At 47.4% G+C, this 19,093-nt stretch overlaps 1 protein-coding gene across 1 annotated transcript in view; it reads right to left on the reverse strand.

The window, feature by feature from the left end:
- The window catches only part of HK1 (hexokinase 1), a 1,159,884-nt gene that overhangs the window by 932,307 nt on the left and 208,484 nt on the right, over positions 1–19,093 (reverse strand). The gene's annotated exons all lie outside the window — the stretch shown is intronic.

The following is a 19,093-nucleotide window of genomic DNA, read 5'->3' on the forward strand; positions in this document are numbered from 1 at the left end:
TCTAGATCCAAAATGCTCCTACATTAGCAAAACTCCAAACTCTATACCCTACCTGCTAAAATAACAGTTTATTTCCTCATTTCCCTCACAAACTCAATGTGACAGCCATTCACCATTCTTTGATTCCAAAATGTACACCTTTCTGGACACTATTGCTTACCATGCTGCGATTGATAGCTGCATCTACATCCTCCCCACCACTCCATGAGCCATACTTGCTCCACTCATCACATACATTATTTTCACTAATCAAGGACACAGTACTCACACTGCCAAGCTGCCTCAAATCTGGATCACTGATGGATCTATCCCCTATCTTCATCCTCAAACTTGCTAATGCCTCTGTCCTCATTCGTAACTTCTATTCTGAATTTCTCTCTCCTTGAAGACTTTGTCCTTGGACCAACATTCTTCACGAGTTCTGTGCTTGAAGAAACTCTCTGTATCCCCATATTTCATCCAAAAACCTATTTCCCTCATAGCCGTGCATGGTAATCTTAATGAGTTTTCAGTTACCCCTCTGAGTTTTGACTTTCTTGAATTGTCACAATTGCTTACCTTCTCTTCCGGTAGGGTTCCTCTCCACCAGGTGAAACTGGCCTGTTCTTGTGGCCTTCCTCTGTCACCTATCAGTTCTATAATTATGCTCAATCACTCAGCAGCTTTTCGCATTGTCAACTGTAAAATCTTAAGTGTTTGGCTGGTAGAGGTGGCATTAGTGACATCACACTGACCTGGCTCCCCTCTTTCTTGACTCAACAAATATAGTCTGCCTCTCATTCCATTTTTATTCTTCTACTTGTTCACCCTTATTCTGAGTACCTGGGGCTGTGCCCTCTCAACCCTGCTTTTTAATCTCTAGCTTTGTGTTCTAGCCCAAATGAACCGCGGCTTTGTCTTCTGCTTTTCCCCTATGTGTACAGCACCCAAATCGTAGTCAATCTTGCTGAGGATTTAGTATCCAAAATCTCTTTCTTGAAGGATTGCATCTCAGCCATCGATCAGTGGATTGCCTACCACTAGCTTAAAAGATACTTAGGTAAGCCCTGTGGAGAAAGGGCTGGACTTCTGCTGTTGGGCTGTGGCGAGTGGACTTCACCATTACTCTCCTGTTCCCTGTGCTGCTCCTGAGTGAGGTGCGTGTGCCTTTAAGGTCTGAGACCAGCTGACGTTTAAAAGGCCGCCTCTAGTGCCCTTGTGGTGTACGCCCTGTGGAGAAAGGGCTGGACTTCTGCTGTTGGGCTGTGGCGAGTGGACTTCACCATTACTCTCCTGTTCCCTGTGCTGCTCCTGAGTGAGGTGCGTGTGCCTTTAAGGTCTGAGACCCGCTGACCTTTAAAAGGCTGCCTCTAGCGCCCTTGTGGCGTAAGCCCTGTGGAGAAAGGGCTGGACTTCTACTGTTGGGCTGTTTGGTGAGTGGCGCTGTGCTGTGTAAGACACTCTTGAAAGACGCTCTCACAGGCCTGTCAGGCCTGCCCTGTTCTCAGAACACGAGCTCAGAAGAAATGAGAGCGCCCGGGAGACAATGGTGAATGTAGCATGATCAAGAAGCAAACCATAATGAATGTAAGTCATTTCTTCTCATGCAATTCTACGAGTGAAGAGCCCAGGGCTCATGGAAGCGAGGATTGTATCAACAGTGACCCCTTAATAGGTCCGATTAGGACGTGTGTGGAACTGGCGCATCACGCGAACTGTGCTCCCTTGCCGCTTGTATCACAGGCAGTAACTACAGTGACACACACCCAAACTGTGTTAAAACAATTACACCACTTGTACACGAACTGCAGACCTGTGAGCTGTGTTTGATTACCAACAAGCCACTCAATATTGTCGACTCTGATGTAGGGGCGGCGACTCACTTACCCTCCGGGTGTCGGGGGGGGGGCGTTCGGCCGCTGGAGTTCCCGGGGTCTGGTGTCAGCGATTCTTGTTGTGGCTGCGCAGCCATGGCTGGATCCGATCCCGGGGCGGGAGCCGGCCTGTCGGCATGCAGCGAGAAGTGTGCTGGAGGCGCGCAGCCCGCTGCGAGCCCCTCCCTCGAGGCTGGCTTTGATCAGACGGCGAGCGGGTGCTGTGGACCCCCTGCGTACCTTCCCTCCCCTCTGGATGCAGCTAGAGGTACGGCCGGCGACAACGTCTTCTCTGATTTAGTGTGCGTGGACTCCCACTTGGGCTATGAGGGGCCACAATCCCCATTCATCGAACTCAATTGCCTCAGACTTTCAAGATCTCTCTGACTCTTCTATTGTAGAAAGACCTTACCCGAAAATAAGGCGGGGAAGAGCGCACAGGAAAAAGAATGGGCCGAAAAGGGTCACGCAGACCGGTAAACCTGAGCAACTCGAGGCTAGGTTATTACCTGCACTACAATCCGCAATAATATCCTCTATGGCGATGTCCTTAGCCCCATTTATGAAATTATATGAGAATCTGAACGATTCAATGAAGGACCTGACCACACTGATGGCTCTTACGAGTACCAAAGTGTCACACGTAGAACAAACATGCTGTCAGTCAGTTACTAATTTCAAGGAAGGGCTAAAAGGTCTGGATGCTGCATACAAATCTCTGTGCGACCAGAGGAACAACGACTCTGCGGACAAAAAACTACTGGCGGAAGTGGCAAGAGAAGCTATCTCTCTATTTTGGCATGAGTGCCACAGCCACACAGGACAACCTACATTTAATGTTCTTAACGCCAGGAGCCCTTTAAGAAGGGTTCTAAAGTCGCCCTTAACTGAACAGGTTGGGGAGATGATATTACCTTCCTGCAAAGCTCCTGAGGGTGATCATAGTACTGCAGTGAGTGACTCACAGGGTGCTGTGTCGTCCAAGATAACCTCGCAATGCCAAGTTTCTGACGCGACTGTGCTTGAGTGCAATGGAGGCGTCTCAACGGTTCAATTACCGCCTAAAACTCTTCTTACATCTACGCAAGGTCCGGACACCAGTATATCATTGGAACATGAGAAAATTGTTGAGATTTCTTTTTAACTCTGCCTTTGAGCAGGCTAGAGCATTTAAGAGGCAAATGATTAACGACAACCAAATAGCATCAACATACACCACGGTACCGCGGGAAACAGCGAAAAAACAGGGGTCAAGCTCGAACCAAGGCACAGAGAAGCCCGGTGTGTTTCTTTGGAGGTGGCATGTAGGTCCCTGCAGTATCACCAGAACCAAAAATCAAACCTAAGAATCTCGGCAAAAAAACAAAAAACCTGCCTACAAGGAAAGTCAACAAAAACAGAGGAGCAATAAAGTTCCTGAGGAACATAAAATTAGTACAAATAGTAACTAAGGAAGTTGCTAAAACCCTGCAAACTGAATCGTTACATAAAGTGGATCTGAGAAAAGAACCAACCCCACCACAAGATGTGGTGGACATTGAAGCGCTAAACAATGACATACCGGCAGAATTACTAAATATGTCGACATACGATGACAGAGAGCTTGACGAGGTAGCAGACAACGCCTTAATAATGGCACCTGCGAAAAACAAGACTGAACAAGATAATTTAACACTGGAGCCTTGCAAAGACATTAAGGGACATCCTTTGGTGGCAGATGTAAACTCAGCCCGTCAAGTGGACAGGACTGCCCATGATCAGGCTGTTGGGTCTAAAAGTGTGAGAATCTGTTGCGTTGTTAATGGGTTAGCAAATCCAGAGACCGGACCACACGCCCCTACTAGCCCACCATTTATAACAATGCATGAAAAAAGGTCAAAACAATGTTTACCTCAAAAATGCACTTAGCATGAAGGATGCAATTCTGCCGTAATCCACACGAGCGGGAACGGGGATGTCAACTATCTTATCCACCACAATGCTCATAGGATCGACAGTAATTCCAGCGAGAGGAACTTGAATATGACTGGAAGGGGCGACCAACGAGATTACTATGAGAAACGCCAAGCGCCTAAAAGAAGTCATACAGGAAAAGCTCATGACAAGACCCAGGCAACTAAGGTGATGATCGAGTGTCTCGATCCCAAGGACAAGCTGATCATGAATCGAGCAAACGTTATCTAATGACCTAAGGATCGTCGAATTTCCAAACGAAAGGCGCAATGACAAAGTAATTCTGCACGTGTCATCATCACTGATAGCTACAACAATCACTGACGCCAGTATCGCACTATTCTCATTGGGGTTCGAAGCATACAAGATGGAAACATCACGAATGGTCCAACCTACCACGAATAATGGTGACAATCATAACTCGTTAAGCTGTCTGCAACAGAGCACAGTGTTACGCATCCATAAGAAATACGAGGAACATCCCCCACAAGTCATCGAGACAAGGATGGTTGCAACTGGGCAGTCTCCGAGAACCTCACCTGAACCTACACATGTAACTAGAAATAACATCACTCCATCAATAAATGAGGCGGGGTGCGCTTTCGACGCCATCAAATTGCCTATTAGAATCACTATACGTGGAGACACACGTCTCGATACACTGTGTGACGGTAGCAACCGACACACTAATATAATACGGGACAATGCAGAATGGGGATGGTTAGCAGCCTCACTCAACAAGAACGACAACCAATAATGCCAGGATCCGGCGACCTCATGCGTATGTACAGTCACCTCTTGGAACACGCATGGTTTCACGCATTTGTTTAATTCGAATTGGCTGAGTGGCTTGAATATTGTCTGTTTGCAGGAAACCTGGTTAACGGAAGCACCAATCTCATGTGACTACGAAGTGGCCTTGAACCCTGCTATAAAACTGGAGAAAGGCCGTCCGATGGCCGGTCTGGTGACATTAGTCAGTAGGGCTTCTGGCCTAAGAATTGTAAAGTCAGTTAACCACTCCTCTTTCATTCAGGAAACCATGATAGGAAGGATGCCCAAGGGCGACGAAGATCCTGAGGAAACTACTCTCCTAAACGTCTATTGGAGCCATCAGATGGCAGGCAAAACCAAATTCTTAGAGATCTTATCAATAGTGGATCACCTGCACGCGTCCAAAGATTCCGCGAACATCATGATCTGTGGAGATTTAAACATTGATTTGTTTAAACCTGTGGGTGCGGAAAAAAAACTGTTAGCCAAAGAATGGACTGAAGAGATGGACTCAAGACAAATGCAGATGCTGAATGGTAACACATTCGGAGATATACCACCATCAACAACCTGGCATCGCAATAATTCTACATCCACAATTGATTATGTGTTTGTGTCTTCCAACTTACATGCCTGAATTAAATCATTTAGAATTACGAAGAACGCTAGCAGTGACCACAACATGGTAACAACTGAAATTGTAATGTCACTGAAAGAGGGTGCCTCGAGGTGGGAACACAAAGTTCTAGCCGAAGCAAACAGGGTCAGATTACGCCTTGAGATGCATGGGGTCGCTCAGTTGTCATCTGCTTACTAGCCAGCAAAGTACTCAAATGGAATATGACCATCTACTGATACAATACAAACCTAAGAATGTAGGGCTGAAAAATCTGAACTTCGCCCGCAAACACTGGTTTGACATGGAGATACAAAAACACAAACGGGAGATGAGACGTGAGATTCATCATGTTCAACCCCTTGAACCAGAGCCTCGAAAGATGAATACTAGAGTCATAAAACAGAGGTATAAGAACTGGCTAAAGTCCCACGCTGAGGTAATGTTAGCCGCATTAAAAAACAAAAACACACATGAGTTCTGGGGGTTAATCAACAACATGCAGGCACCGCAAAGATCCCTCCAAGTCTGTTTGGTGAGTGAAATAGAATGGATCTCTCACTTTGGTGCGTTATACAAAGGATCTAAGGCAGAGGATTGCGTGAACGTACCTAGATTCTCACCACAATCACTCTCCTTCTGTAAAGATGACATTGTGAAGATAATCACAAAGGCCAAAAACTCGAGAGCCCCGCGCCCGGACGGCCTCGCAAACTACACCATCAAGCAGCATCCGGAGATCTGGGCTGAGATTTGTGTCACCTTATTTGAAAGAATAAACAAAATGGGTCGGTCTCCTAGATCTTGGAAGTCAGCAATTATAGTGGCGATTTTCAAAAAAGGAGACAGACCGAATCCCAAAAACTATTGGCCGATAGCACTGCTGGACGTATTGGGAAAAATTTACGCCACTATCCTGCAGAAAAACTAGTGGAGTGGGCAGTAAAAACATCACACATAGACCCCAGGCAGGCCGGTTTCGTTAAACAAGTAGGCTGTTCTCTAAACCTCTTGTTACTGAACTTGATAAAAATGGAGGCTCTGAAATCAAACACTACAGTATACGTGGCGTTAATCGATTTCTCAAGCGCCTTTGATACTGTTGATAGGGATCTCATGTGGGCCAAATTGCACCGGTGGGGCTGCCCTCAAGATCTGGCAGAAGCTATCAAAGAGCTTCACACAAATACATTCATCAAGATCCGCCTAGATCCATCTGGGTTATTATCAACTGTAATTAAAACTCACAACGGAGTAAAACAGGGATGTCCACTTGCAGCGGCTATATTCAACCTATTCATATCAGATATAGGCACTGCAATAGACGCTGTAAACTCCTTTCCGCCTCTAGTGAACAAATCACACATAAGTTGGCTGCTTTACGCCGATGACCTAGTAGTAATGGATGTAACACCTGTCGGTCTACAAAGGAAACTCGACGCCATACAACGCTACGTAAAAAGAAAATCGGCTGCTGATCAACACCAAGAAATGTGAGATACTAGTATTTAAGAACTTGAGAGGGTGAGTCTCGAAAGGCGAAATAAAACTGAGGTGGTTCCTAAATGGGGACATAATGTCGACACCAACAAGCGTAAAATACCTGGGAATGGTAATAAGTGCATGTATCACCGACGGACCATGGATCACAGACACAAAAAGGAAATGTGTTCAGCTGGTGAGTCAAGCCCTCATTATGAAAAGGAAATTTGGGCTGTTCTACCAACAGAAAGTCATTCCTGTGTTGATATATGGGGTCTGAAAATGCGCTGGGCTGTTCCTATGAAGTATGGTCCTCCCTCGAGAACCAATTTTTGATGAAAGTTCTAAGCTTGCCAAGAGGCACAAAGACCGCTTGCATAACATAGGAACTAGCCCTAATATCTATCCAGACAAGGATTAGCTGGAACCTGCTATCCTTGTATCGCAAAACCCGCTCCCGCAAAAACATTCCTCAGTTTGAAATTCTTTGCAACACACCAGTATCAGAGCAGAAATTGGTATCTTTGTGGATGCAGAGATGCAAACGCTTGCTGGTAGAATTCGGCATCACGCCAACCTTGCTTCACGAAAACCCTAATGCCGCAAAGCTGAAAATCTGGTGCCTTGATTGGGATCGAACCTGCACAGAATGAACAACAGCAACGCTGATGACAGATGCGCCTGCAGAAGCTTGCGCTTTTAATAAAGTCCAGCGCTACATTTCTGTATTCCCGGACCCTAATGCTCGTAGACGTTTCATGTTATTTCGATTGAACTTGTTTAAAACCAAAGAACGTCTAAGAACTTGGAGCTGCAACACGAACCTAAACCCCATGTGTAGATTCTGCACAAAAGAAGCGGAATCATTGAAGCATCTAGTGCTTTTCTGCACAAATCTTCGAAATGAGAGAACGGTGTACTTGGTCCCTTGGAGCATAAGCCACCCATCTTTGTGCGCTGACGAATGGTGGGGTGATATGTTCAATGGTACTGATTTAAAACTCTTAATCCTACTGATGCAATTTTTAGCCATAATTGAAAATCGGCTGAGCTTGGACTTTGGTACACAGGTACCCAAACGTGTTTAAAGGGGACATGGGGAAACCTGACGCTTGTACACTCAAGGGAGTGGGGATGGAGGACTTCTGAATGGGGACAGGAACTTGTGAAGTTTGATGCATGTTTGTTTGTTTGTTCGAAAATGATTTTAAAGGTTTGTATAAACCAATAAAATAAAAAAAAAAAAAAAAGATACTTAGCCAAAATTGAGGCACTGATTGGAGATCTATGTATGGACACATTGGGTGCCATTCTTTGATCCTTTGTTATGGTTTCATATGCTTTCAATTTGAGAACAACTTCTCGCTTAGCTCACAGATTAACATAATGCCCAATGGCATCATTTTGTCACTAGCCTGCGAAAAAAATATGTCCCTTTCTTCCTCCTTAGTTTCAGGGCTACTAGGTCTCTGTAGCTTGACCTTGGGAAGATCTCTGCCCTGGCCTTCCTAACTTCGTCCTATAATGAGGTGACCCATCTGGCTATTGGACCACACAGTGCTCAACATGTCTCCCACCTACACGCCAAGCCTCAGCGGTTGCTGATCAGGCAAAGGAATCACTTCAAAGTCCTCTGTATTGCCCTTACGGCATTGCATAGTATTGAAACCTATTTTCTGTCCTTTATACTACACCATTGTGTCCCTGGATTTACTCTTCGCTTGAGTACATCTATCCTCTTCTCTGTTTTAAAGTTGTATATGGCCTATATGTGAGGGTATTACTTTCCAGTGTTTGCGCTAATCTTAGAACCTTCTTACCTTACATTTGCACGCCATCCCTGTCTTAGTTCCTTTGATCATTGTCTAATAGCTCTACTCTTCCTTCAATAACTTCTCCATTCCCTCCCCTTCACCTCTATCCCATATTCGGCATTGCAGCAACAAGATCTCTCAAATGGATGACCATGTAACAAAAGCCATACCCATGAAAATACCCATAATGATACATGTTGTATTCTTAAATTCAGTAGTGATCAGTGTAGTAGATAGAACTGTATCAATAGCTTCCCCTAACCTCTTAGTTAACTAGTTTGATAACCCTTTGTACAGTCTGAAGACTAGTCTCAGCTTTCAAATAAAAGTCTGACCACTGTCTCAATTGTTACTTACTTTGGATTGGCAAGAGATCACAATAAACTACCAGCTGTATGTGAGGGTTATTGTGTTGTGGCTGATACGCCACTGACAAAAAAGTTAACTAGTGTGGCTCCTGTCTTAGCCATTTCAAATCCTTGATGAATTGTGATGCATCCACAGAACAAGAATGTGATCCTGGTTTGGGGCCTTGAAGGGGTATCCTGCCGCTGCTAATGCATAGCCCATTGTGTAGCAGCTGAGCCAGATGGTGGCAGCACTCTGATGAACCCTAAGAAGGATGTTAAATGCAGAGTATCTTTGTGCCTCACTGAGGCAGCCTGGTTTGGGAGAGTAAAGCAGGACTATTGATTGATAGAAAATGAAAATCAGAGCCTGGGCCAGTCCAAAGTGAGCGACCCAAAAGTCTCCTTCAGTAGATCAAGAACAGATGGCAGTTGATGCTTGAAGTAGGAGCAGGTCCAGACCAAAAGGGCATGGGCCAAGTTAAACAAGCTAGTGAAAGGGCAGTGTGGTGATGAAAGCTAGCTGTCTGAGATTTTGATACAGTTCAGCTTCTCCAGAGACTGCAAACAGTATAGATGACCCCTGTTCATCCCCATTCCCATTGCATTGTTTGCAGGCTGCAGAGTTGGGCTTGCCAATTGGCAACAACCCACCCCCAACTTTGCAGTTTAAAACACATTACCGCAAGCCTGACTTCTCATATGTATACTCCTAGTATGTAAATTGGCACACATCACTTGGCAGTCTGTGTCTCCATTCTTTTACCAATGGATGCTGCAAACCAATGGTGGTAAAGTAACACATTTTGGCGAAAGGAAGATCATTCTACTGGAACAACATAAGCATTAACAAACTATATAATGAAATACAGAAATAGCGTTCAATTAGGAAGAATCAATTCAGGGCTTTTTGAAATACAAACAATATTCGACTTCAGCTAGTAGGTCTACCAAAAAGCTGTGGAATGAACAGCTGTCTGACTTGTTAAACATACGCTTAGTAAATATGAATTACATATGAGAATCCATAAGGGTTACAGTACTTATTACGAGATCTACATCACTTTGTTAACTGTATACCACAATGGAGGGTGGGGATGGCCTTGGAAACAAATCACATTGCTGGATCTTGGTCTAAACTAAATTGCACTCCAAGTAAGACCCATTAACAAAGTTTTCCAAGAACCTGGAGTGGAATTACAAATCAGCTACTAGCTGCCTAATCATGCCTTGCATTTGTCACATCTGCCTCCTCCCCTGACTCGTGCTTGCCTTTGCCCCTCTGTTGTTTCCACTCTCCAGTGGAAACGTCTCCACCACAAACATCTGTGCCATCTCAGACAACATGGCCTTGACAAGAGCATTGCAAACATGCTCTCCACCATCCAGGATTAAAGAAACAGTCACTTTATTTGAACAGTTTGAAAGGACAGCAGACAAAAAATCTACTGTTCTAAGACTAAAATCTGAAAGGAGAGAGACGCTGGCTGGAGAAGTGCTGACTGAGGGATCGCTGGGCTAGTGCGAGGTCCGTGGAGCCAACTGGCTCGAAGAAGAAGCCAAGGAGAGCAGACTACAGGAGACGGTGGAGTGCGAGGATGCCAGAAGAGGAAGAAAGACTTCCGATTGTTTGCAGGTACCGCAAGGCAGACTCCAAGCCGCTCTGGCACGGAACACCCCAGAGCAGGTGAGCAGGAACGGCGAGGGGCAGAGAAGGCAAGGAGCAGAGGCGGCGAACCCAGAGAGAAAGCAGGACGCCCAAGAGCCGCTGTAGGCTTGACGAGGGAGAACCAACGCATGCCACAAAGAGCCAGTGAGTCCACCCAAGGGCAGCAGCGACACCGGGGCATTTCGGCAACCCTACCGAAGGCAAATAAAAGTAAATGAAGCATAAGAAAGAATGAGAAAACTAATATTCCTTAAAGAGACATAACAGAATAAATATAAAAGTCTGTCAAGTTTGTAAGTGTGCGCAGTATACCTATGAAAATGTCCTGGCAGGAAGGTATACCAGGAGGATTCAAGTCGCAAGAGTATTCATATGAGAAAAGCCCTGGCAGGAGACTATGATATGTTATTTTATTTATATCGCGCTCATACACAAGTGTTTCAGAGCACTATACCAGGCAGATGCAAGCAGCAGGTATATTTTTATAAGAAAAGCACTGACCGGAGAGTATACCAGACAGATTCAAGTTTCAAGTGTGTTTATATAAAAAATAAACCTGGCAATGGAGCATACCAGGCAAGGTCGAGTTAGACAGTGTGTAAAGTATATCACATGAGGAAGTCCTGATAAGGATACATCAGGAATAGCCAAGGCCTGTGTGCTGAAGTATATATTTTTTTGTATAAATCTGTTTATTTTCAACAAAACCACCCAAGACACAACAATGGTCGCTAGACCTTGATCACAGCATATCAATAATATTAGACAATGCATAGAATACATAAATATACTGGTTTAGCTGGGAAAGGGTGGTGCCAGGCTACAGTTCCTTCGATGCGTGGAGCGATGACCACCCACTAGTACAGTACATTATTCACTTCTCACACAGTTCCCATCCATCTCCCCCAGACCTTCTGAAACTTCCCGGGGCAACCCCTGGAATTATATAGTTGCTTTTCAAGTGACACACATCTGTCCACCTAATTGGCCCAGCGGTTGATGCTTACTCTTTCAGTAGAACCCCATGTTGCAGCTGTAAGTCTCTTCCCCAGCCCCACTGCCACAACAAAAAATGTCTTTTCTTGTCTGGTGAATTCCACCTCCCCCAGATCCCCAATATCACCAGTTTCGGGTCCTGTGGAAAGGAAGACCCCAACACCCCAGATATCTTACGGATTCACCGCCGCCAGAAGTCCTGAATTAAGTCACAGTTTCACACTGCCCTCCCACATCTCATGCATATCCCGCTGTCTACTACCCCCCACCTTGCTATTGCTGCCTGGGAGTAATACATCTGATGCAGTATTTTGTATTGGAGTAAGCAAAGTCTTGCATCTATTCCGATGTCCCGTGGTAAAATGAGTGCCTGCACCCACTTCTCGGACTCCAGTGTACCCACCTCTCTCTCCCATTTCTCTTTAAGCTGGGACAACTCCTAGGCCCGAAAGCCGTCTGGACCTGGTATAGTGTGGAGGTGACCTTAGTTGGAATTCGTTCTGGGAGAATATTAGCCTCCAGGTTGGAGCATTTGGGGACCTCCTCCAACACGGGTAACTGAGAGCCAATGGCGTGCGTTAATTGCAGGTGTCTGTAATAGTCCTTATTGGGCAGTCTAAACTTCTCCTGCAGAGCCCCAAATGCCAGAAGACGCCCCTCCTATACTACGTCTGCAAGGGTGCAAATCCATTGTACCTCCCAGTTCACAAAGTAACCCATTTTCAGGACCTCAGGGATATGCCTATTGTTCCAGAGGGGCTGGTCCAGTGTTGGTATCCCACTCCAGTGATGAGCTTCTACCCTGGTTTGACAGTTGTGTTGAGTCATCTCTGGGAGTTCCACAGTCCCCTTCCTGTCTCCGTACAGTAGCTGCAGGGGTGTATTTGGTCCCAATCTCCTTTTCTCCCCCCCTATGAGTGGGAGCCCAGGATCACCATGAAGGCAGTCGTTCACCAACCCCAATTGTGTCGCACAGTAATAGGTGCAAAGACAGGGCAGACCAAATCCCCGCTCCCAAACAGGGTTTTGAGAGCAATGCAGGGTTGTTTCCCCCCCCCCACCCAGAGTAGTCAGCGGAGGATGCCATCAATAGATGTAAAGATCACTTTGGGGATGGGAAGTTGGGTGTTCTGGAGGATGTAGAGGTATCTCGGGAGCATCAGCATCTTAAAGAGGGCCGCCTTACCGACCCATCAGCGTTAGTGGGAGGGATTCCCAGTGGATCACATCGGCCTGAGAATCACCGGTTGCAGGTTGAGGCGTAGGAAGTCGCCCGGATCTGGGCCTATTTGGATGCCTAAATATTCGAAGCCAGAGACGAAATCGAGTATGGGCACTGTCTGGGGATCACCCCATCTCCCTCCGAAGAGGAAAAGGACTGTTTTTTGTTTGTTCACCCTAAGTCCACAGAACCTCTGGAATTCTGTGAGGATACGTGTCACTGCAAGGCAGGATGTCACAGGATTAATTATATAGATAAGGAGATCGTCTGCATAGAGCAAGACCCGGTCCCCCCCGCTCCCCATGGCCATGTGAATCCTGCCCATTACTCTGCTGCCCTAAGTTTTATTGCCAGCGGCTCTATGGCAAGAGTAAACAGCAGGTTGAGAAGGGGCAGCCCTGCCTGGTCCCCCGCCCCAATGTGAAAGCCCTGGAGAACACCCCATTCACTGCACCACTGCTTCCGGAGAATCATACAGGAGTCTGACCCAAGACATAAATCTATCCTCAAAGCCCATACGGCCCATAATGTCCCATAAGGCGTCCCACCCTACCATTCAAATGCCTTCTCGAAGTCCACAGCTAAGAGCCCTAGTGGGTCTGATATTCCTGAAGCCTGGTCAATGGCAAACTGCACCCTGCGCAGATACATCTGAGTGGACCTGGAGGGCATGAATCTGCATTGATCTGGGTGTATCAGGGAGTCCATCATGATTCGTAGCCTGTTGCTAAGAACCGTGCCAGGACCTTGGTCTCTCCATTAATTAGCAATATTGGCCTGTAAGAGGCACAGAGGTCTGGTGGTTTCCCAGTTTTGGGGACCACCACAATACATGTCTTCCTGAGGTCTGGGGGGAGTTGCCCGTTCTTTCTGCTTTGTACGAACATATGGTGAATATGCCCTATCACCGGTTCACCTAGCCTTTTCCAGGTTTCCACCGGAAAACCATTGGGTCCGGGGGTCTTGCCAGACTGGGGCTGGGAGAGTGCTGCTGCCACTCCTCCGCTATGATTTCGGCCTCGAGATCCAGCATCTGCTGTTCCGAGAGGCGGGGGATCATTATCAAGTTGTTATCATGTCAAGGATATTTGATCCACCCTTCTCGATTGCTAGCACCTGGGGGGAGTAGAGGTCTTCATTGAAGGTTGCAAATGTCCCAGCGATATCAGAGTCTTCCGTTATCATCCCTCCCCCAGCGTCCTGTATGGCTTGTACTTGTCCCTTGCACCTGTTCTGTCTTTCCAGCCAGGCCAGGGTTTTCCCAGCCTTGTCTCCCATTTCGTGTATTTGGCTATGTACCATCCAAAGAGCTACCCTTGCATTGTCTACTGCCACGTTTTTAGGGTCTCTTGCACTGAGACTAGAGCTTCCTGTGAAGCCCGGCACCCCAACTCCTCCTCCTTCCTTGACGCCAGCTCCTCTGCCTCCTCTATTGTCCGGGAATCTTGTTGACAGTGCACTGACACAAGACAGAGAGCCTCCCCTCGGAGCACCCCCTTGTAGCCTTCCCATAGTATGAATGGGCTGTCAACTGAGTCCTCATTTAGAGTGAAATATTCTGCCGTCCTACTGGATAAACCCTCCATCACCTCCGGCATACCCAAGTAGTATGCGTTGAGGCGCCAAGCTGTACTAGGTTTCATTCACCCACCTTTCAATACCATGAGTAAGGGGGGAGTGATCGAGATTACTCTGACCAGAAATTTCACAGACTACTTGTGTGCCATGCACTGTGGGTCAAAGAAGTAATCTATCCTGGAAAGAGACTTGTGTGCATTGGAGAAGAAGAGAACCTAGATTCTGCCCCGTGTAGTGCCCTCCATGCGTCCAACAGTCCCCGCACAGTTGCGAAGGAGTGTAGCTTGGTCGAGAGGTCAGGGTTTCTATTGCCTGTGTGTGATCTGCCCCTACCCACTTCCATGACTTTGTTGAAGTCTCCCCCCAGCACCCACATGTCCGCTTGTTCAGTAATTATTGTCATTTGGAGATCATTCAGGAGTTCAAGCGTAAGCGTTGGGGGTGCATATACTGCCACGATACCCCAACTATTCCCCCACATCTCCCTAGTTACCACCACAAATCGCCCTCTAGGGTCTGCCCGCACAACCCTCAGTTGAAATGGTACCCTCTTGTGTATGGGAACCATCGTCCCCCTTGCCCATCTCGAGAAACCTGCTTGATAGGCCAGTACGTAATTAGACCTCTTGAAGAACCTGCATTCTGTGCCGACCAAATGTGTTTCTGTTAGGAGGGCAATGTCAGGTGAATGCCTGTTGAGGAACTGGAGTACCAATCTCAGTTTAATGCCGGAGCCTAGCCCACTGACGTTCCATGTCAACAGAAATACCCCCCATCATGTGACATTGGATCCCCAGAGATGTGTCTTGTGCGCCATGTGGGCCAGTGTCTTTCTCCCTATTCCCGGGGCTCCCGAGCCAACACACACACCCTCTGCCAGTCGGTGCGGTGAAGGCCCGCGCCGTCCACCCCGCCTCCCCGGTAAGCTAAGCGACCAACCAAACTGAACTGTAAGAAAGAACACCCCTATTCCCCCAACCTGTGCCTCCCCCCAACTCGTGAAATTCAACCAGCAAACTGTAGTGCGAGCCAGCATACCCCAACGCCACACTACCCCCCCAACTGTAGAACACCCCCCCACCCTGAACTTCCCCCCAACTAGAAGTACCTGTCGCCCGAACCTACATAAACCAAATCGTTTGAAAACATGTTCAGGGTTGCCTGCAAGAGCCAGTTTAGCTCTTCCTAGTCCCCCGCCAGGGGCTGCTTCATAAAGGATTCCTATCAGCACCAGTCTTGAACCTCAGAATGTCTGTTGGACTCCTTCCATCGCTTCACTCCGAGCAATCCTATTTCTTCACCTCTTTGCGGGCAGCCCACTTCTCCATTCCTTTGGGCCTCACCAACCACTTCGTCAATGTGTGATTTCTTTGTGTCAAACAAGATTGGGGATGTCTCCATGTGGTCACCCCGGATGGGGCGATTCATTGGTGTCCCTGAGCGCGGGCCGTAGAGGATATGTGTCTCCATCCAGTCCCATGTTTCCTAGTGGTTGCGAAATACATGCATTGTAGCATTGTAGTAGACTTTAAGCTTTGCCGGAAAGATGAGTGCGACATTAGCTTCTTCTTCACCGAGTCGAAGGACTGTCTTGATATCTGTAACTCCCTCGTGTAGTCTGGGAAAAGGCCAATTCGTTTACCATTGTAAGTGATCGGGCCCGTCGCCCATGCCATGTGTAGTGTGTCTCGGTCTCTGTAGTTTTAGAGGCGCGCTATCACTGTGCGCGGTGGGCACCAGGCAAAGGATGGCCCGTTGGGACTCTATGGGCTTGCTCAATTGAAAAAAGTGCGCACACACCAGTCCCCCAGATGAGTGGGCTGGATGTGGCACACTGTAAATCCGATACCAAGCAGACGAGTGGAGGGTAACAGATCGATATACATGAACAGACCCGCTCCAACAGTGTCCGGGGCGGATCACTGAGAGTGCACCTCATTATAGCTGAAGCGACCCTCTCCCGGCTGCGGGGGATACGTATGACCCCTCACATGACATTGAGCTAAATGCACGACTCGTACCACGAAGGTCATCACCATCAAAGCTAATCCAACGCATGGGCACATAGCCACAGTGGGACTGTGCTACACTCCCGGGCAGAACAGCTGGTTTCCACCAACAGAGCGATCGAAACTACAAGCCCAGAAACAACATAATTTCAGACGACACCCTCCGGCCATCAAACACCCCTCGAAACGGGTGCAAAGAAACCACTGGGGCTTCACCTAAGACAGATCTATAAGACTGTTAGATGAAAGACAAGGGGACCCAGGAGTGGGTGACCTCTGCGCCTTGGGAATAGCTGCTTCTCTGAGCTGCCGTTGCCTCCCCTTCCAAACAAGGCACGTGTCCGCGGTGTTGCCAGGCCGGACAATAAAATGGGGAAAGACAAACCGAGGAAGACTTCGACGCAAAGCCGGATTGAACAATATGCAACTACGCCCATATCTCGATCTCCTGAGCGGCTGTCGGAAACGGTAGCAGACTGCATGGAAGACGACATTTCCCTCCGAGATATAATGAGTGCTATTGCCAGCTCCAGAACCTCGATGGAGAAGAAGATGGATAGCATAGGCGCGGATGTGTCTCTTCTAAGGCATGACCTACAAAAACTGACTTCACACACGGGAGAGGCGGAGGCACGGATCTTGAAGGCTGAAGATAATATACGAGGGGTGAACCGTCAAATGTCCGGCATACTAGCGCAGATCAAGACCCTGGAGTCAAGAGTAGATGACAGCGAGGGCAGATCCCGGCGAAATACTCGCATTCTCGGCCTTCCTGAGAAAGCAGAAGGAGAATGCATGGAACTATTTCTTGAAAAATGGCTCATAAATATGTACGATGCACAGGCCTTCTCCAGGTTTTTCTCCATAGAGCGAGCCCACCGCATACCAGCTGGTAAAGCTACACCCGCGCACCGCCGCAAAAAGTCATTGCAAGTTTCCTAAATAACAGGGATAGGGACACTGTGTTGCAACTGGCAAGATCAAAGGGGAAAATCACGTATGACGGGTCAAAGATCACTTTCTTCCCTGACTTTACTAGAGAGGTACAGAAGGCGCGCCAATCCTTTGACCCACCCAAAAAGCGCCTACAATCGTTGGGAGTCAAGTATGGACTAACCTTCCCTGCCCAGCTAAACATTTTTCATAATGGCACATCCGTGCACTTTACTGACCCCAAGGAAGCATGGAACTGGGCAGAAAGTCACATAGAGGGAGACTGGAGTGCCGAGGGAGGGAAGAGAAGAGAGCACAACAGACCACATCCTGAGCGACCACCACACATGGAACCCCAGCAGAACCCGCAAATGGTGATCCCGCAGCAGGGCGACGAATAACAGTGTACAATACCGCTTGTGAAAAGGGAATTGCAGACTGTAGAAAGCGAGGAAGTGCGTAGTCCACAATGCACTCTGAATCACAAGGCATACCAAGGCTGGCGGCCAGTCAGCAACCACCCCCCAGACGACAAAGTGAACCTCAAAAGCACCTAACCTAGATACTCTATGGCCCAGCTCCAAGCTGTATACAGTACGAGGTGTCTAGCTGAGGTGCAGCGGGAACATCAGTGCTGAGGTCTAACTGTTTATTAGTTTATGTTGGGATGACAGATGCTTCAGTTGTGGGGGAGGTATGGGGGGAGTTGGGAATATTGTTTTTATTCAATGTTTAGCATACAATGGTACTATGAGCTTATTATGGGTGACAATTGTTGCAATACGGCATGTCTTGTTAACACTGGCACGATGGCAGCTCATGGAACATACCTGGGAATCGAACAGTCAACCTCTAGATGGCACCTGAAAGGACTGCACACAACAAGCGCTTGACGCTTCTTACATGGAATGTAAATGGGCTAGGATCCAGCATTAAAAGAAGATTGGTACTACAACATGTAAACAGGCACTCCCCGGATATAGCTCTACTAACTGAAACGCATCTGGCGGGCACTACGTGCAAGCTATTCCAGAGATCCAATTACCTGCGGGTTTCTCCATGGGGGCGAGAGGAGTGCTAATTCTGATTCATAAAAGGCTACCACTGGAGATTAAATGCAAAGTTCAGGACATGAGTGGTCGATATGTGCAAATTCAAGCAATGCTGTGGAATCGCACCCTGGCAATCACGGCAGTATATTCCCCACCAGGCCTCCTTAATTCTCTGCTGGCTGACATTACCCCCATCCTGACTTCAAGTATAGCAGACACGTGTGTGATAGGTGGAGACTTTAACGAAGTTATGGATAATACCTTAGATCGCACACACCTGAGAGCCAGGAGCCCTACCACCGTCACCAGATTGGCCGCCTTTGCGTCCGCACTGGGACTCAAAGATGCGTGGCGCGAACTACATGATGAGAAGCGTGCATATTCCTTCCACTCAGGAGCACATGCCTCAATGTCCAGAATAGACTATTTCTTCCTACCAAATCAGACCATCCACAAGGCCTACAGCACATCTTTTCTCCCACGAGGCATATCTGACCACTCTCCACTACAAATTGAACTAGAGACTGAGAGGCTGCATCCCCCCCCTACTTGGCGGCTTAACTCCTACTATTTGGGGTTCCCAGAATTACAAGAGAAAATGGAGGAAGCCACCACTAACTACTTCAACCTAAATACAGGCTCGGTGGATAACTCTACTACATTATGGGAAGCATACAAACCAGTTCTGAGAGGGGAGATCATCTCCTGGATATCAGCCAAGAAAAAAGCACAACGGGAACAGATCATAGAAGCTCAAAGGGAAGTTGTGGACAAAGAAACCGAGCACATCACTAG

The sequence above is a fragment of the Ambystoma mexicanum genome, chromosome 8 (assembly GCF_040938575.1).
Source record: "Ambystoma mexicanum isolate Mex_15411 chromosome 8, UKY_AmexF1_1, whole genome shotgun sequence".
NCBI lineage: Eukaryota > Metazoa > Chordata > Amphibia > Caudata > Ambystomatidae > Ambystoma > Ambystoma mexicanum.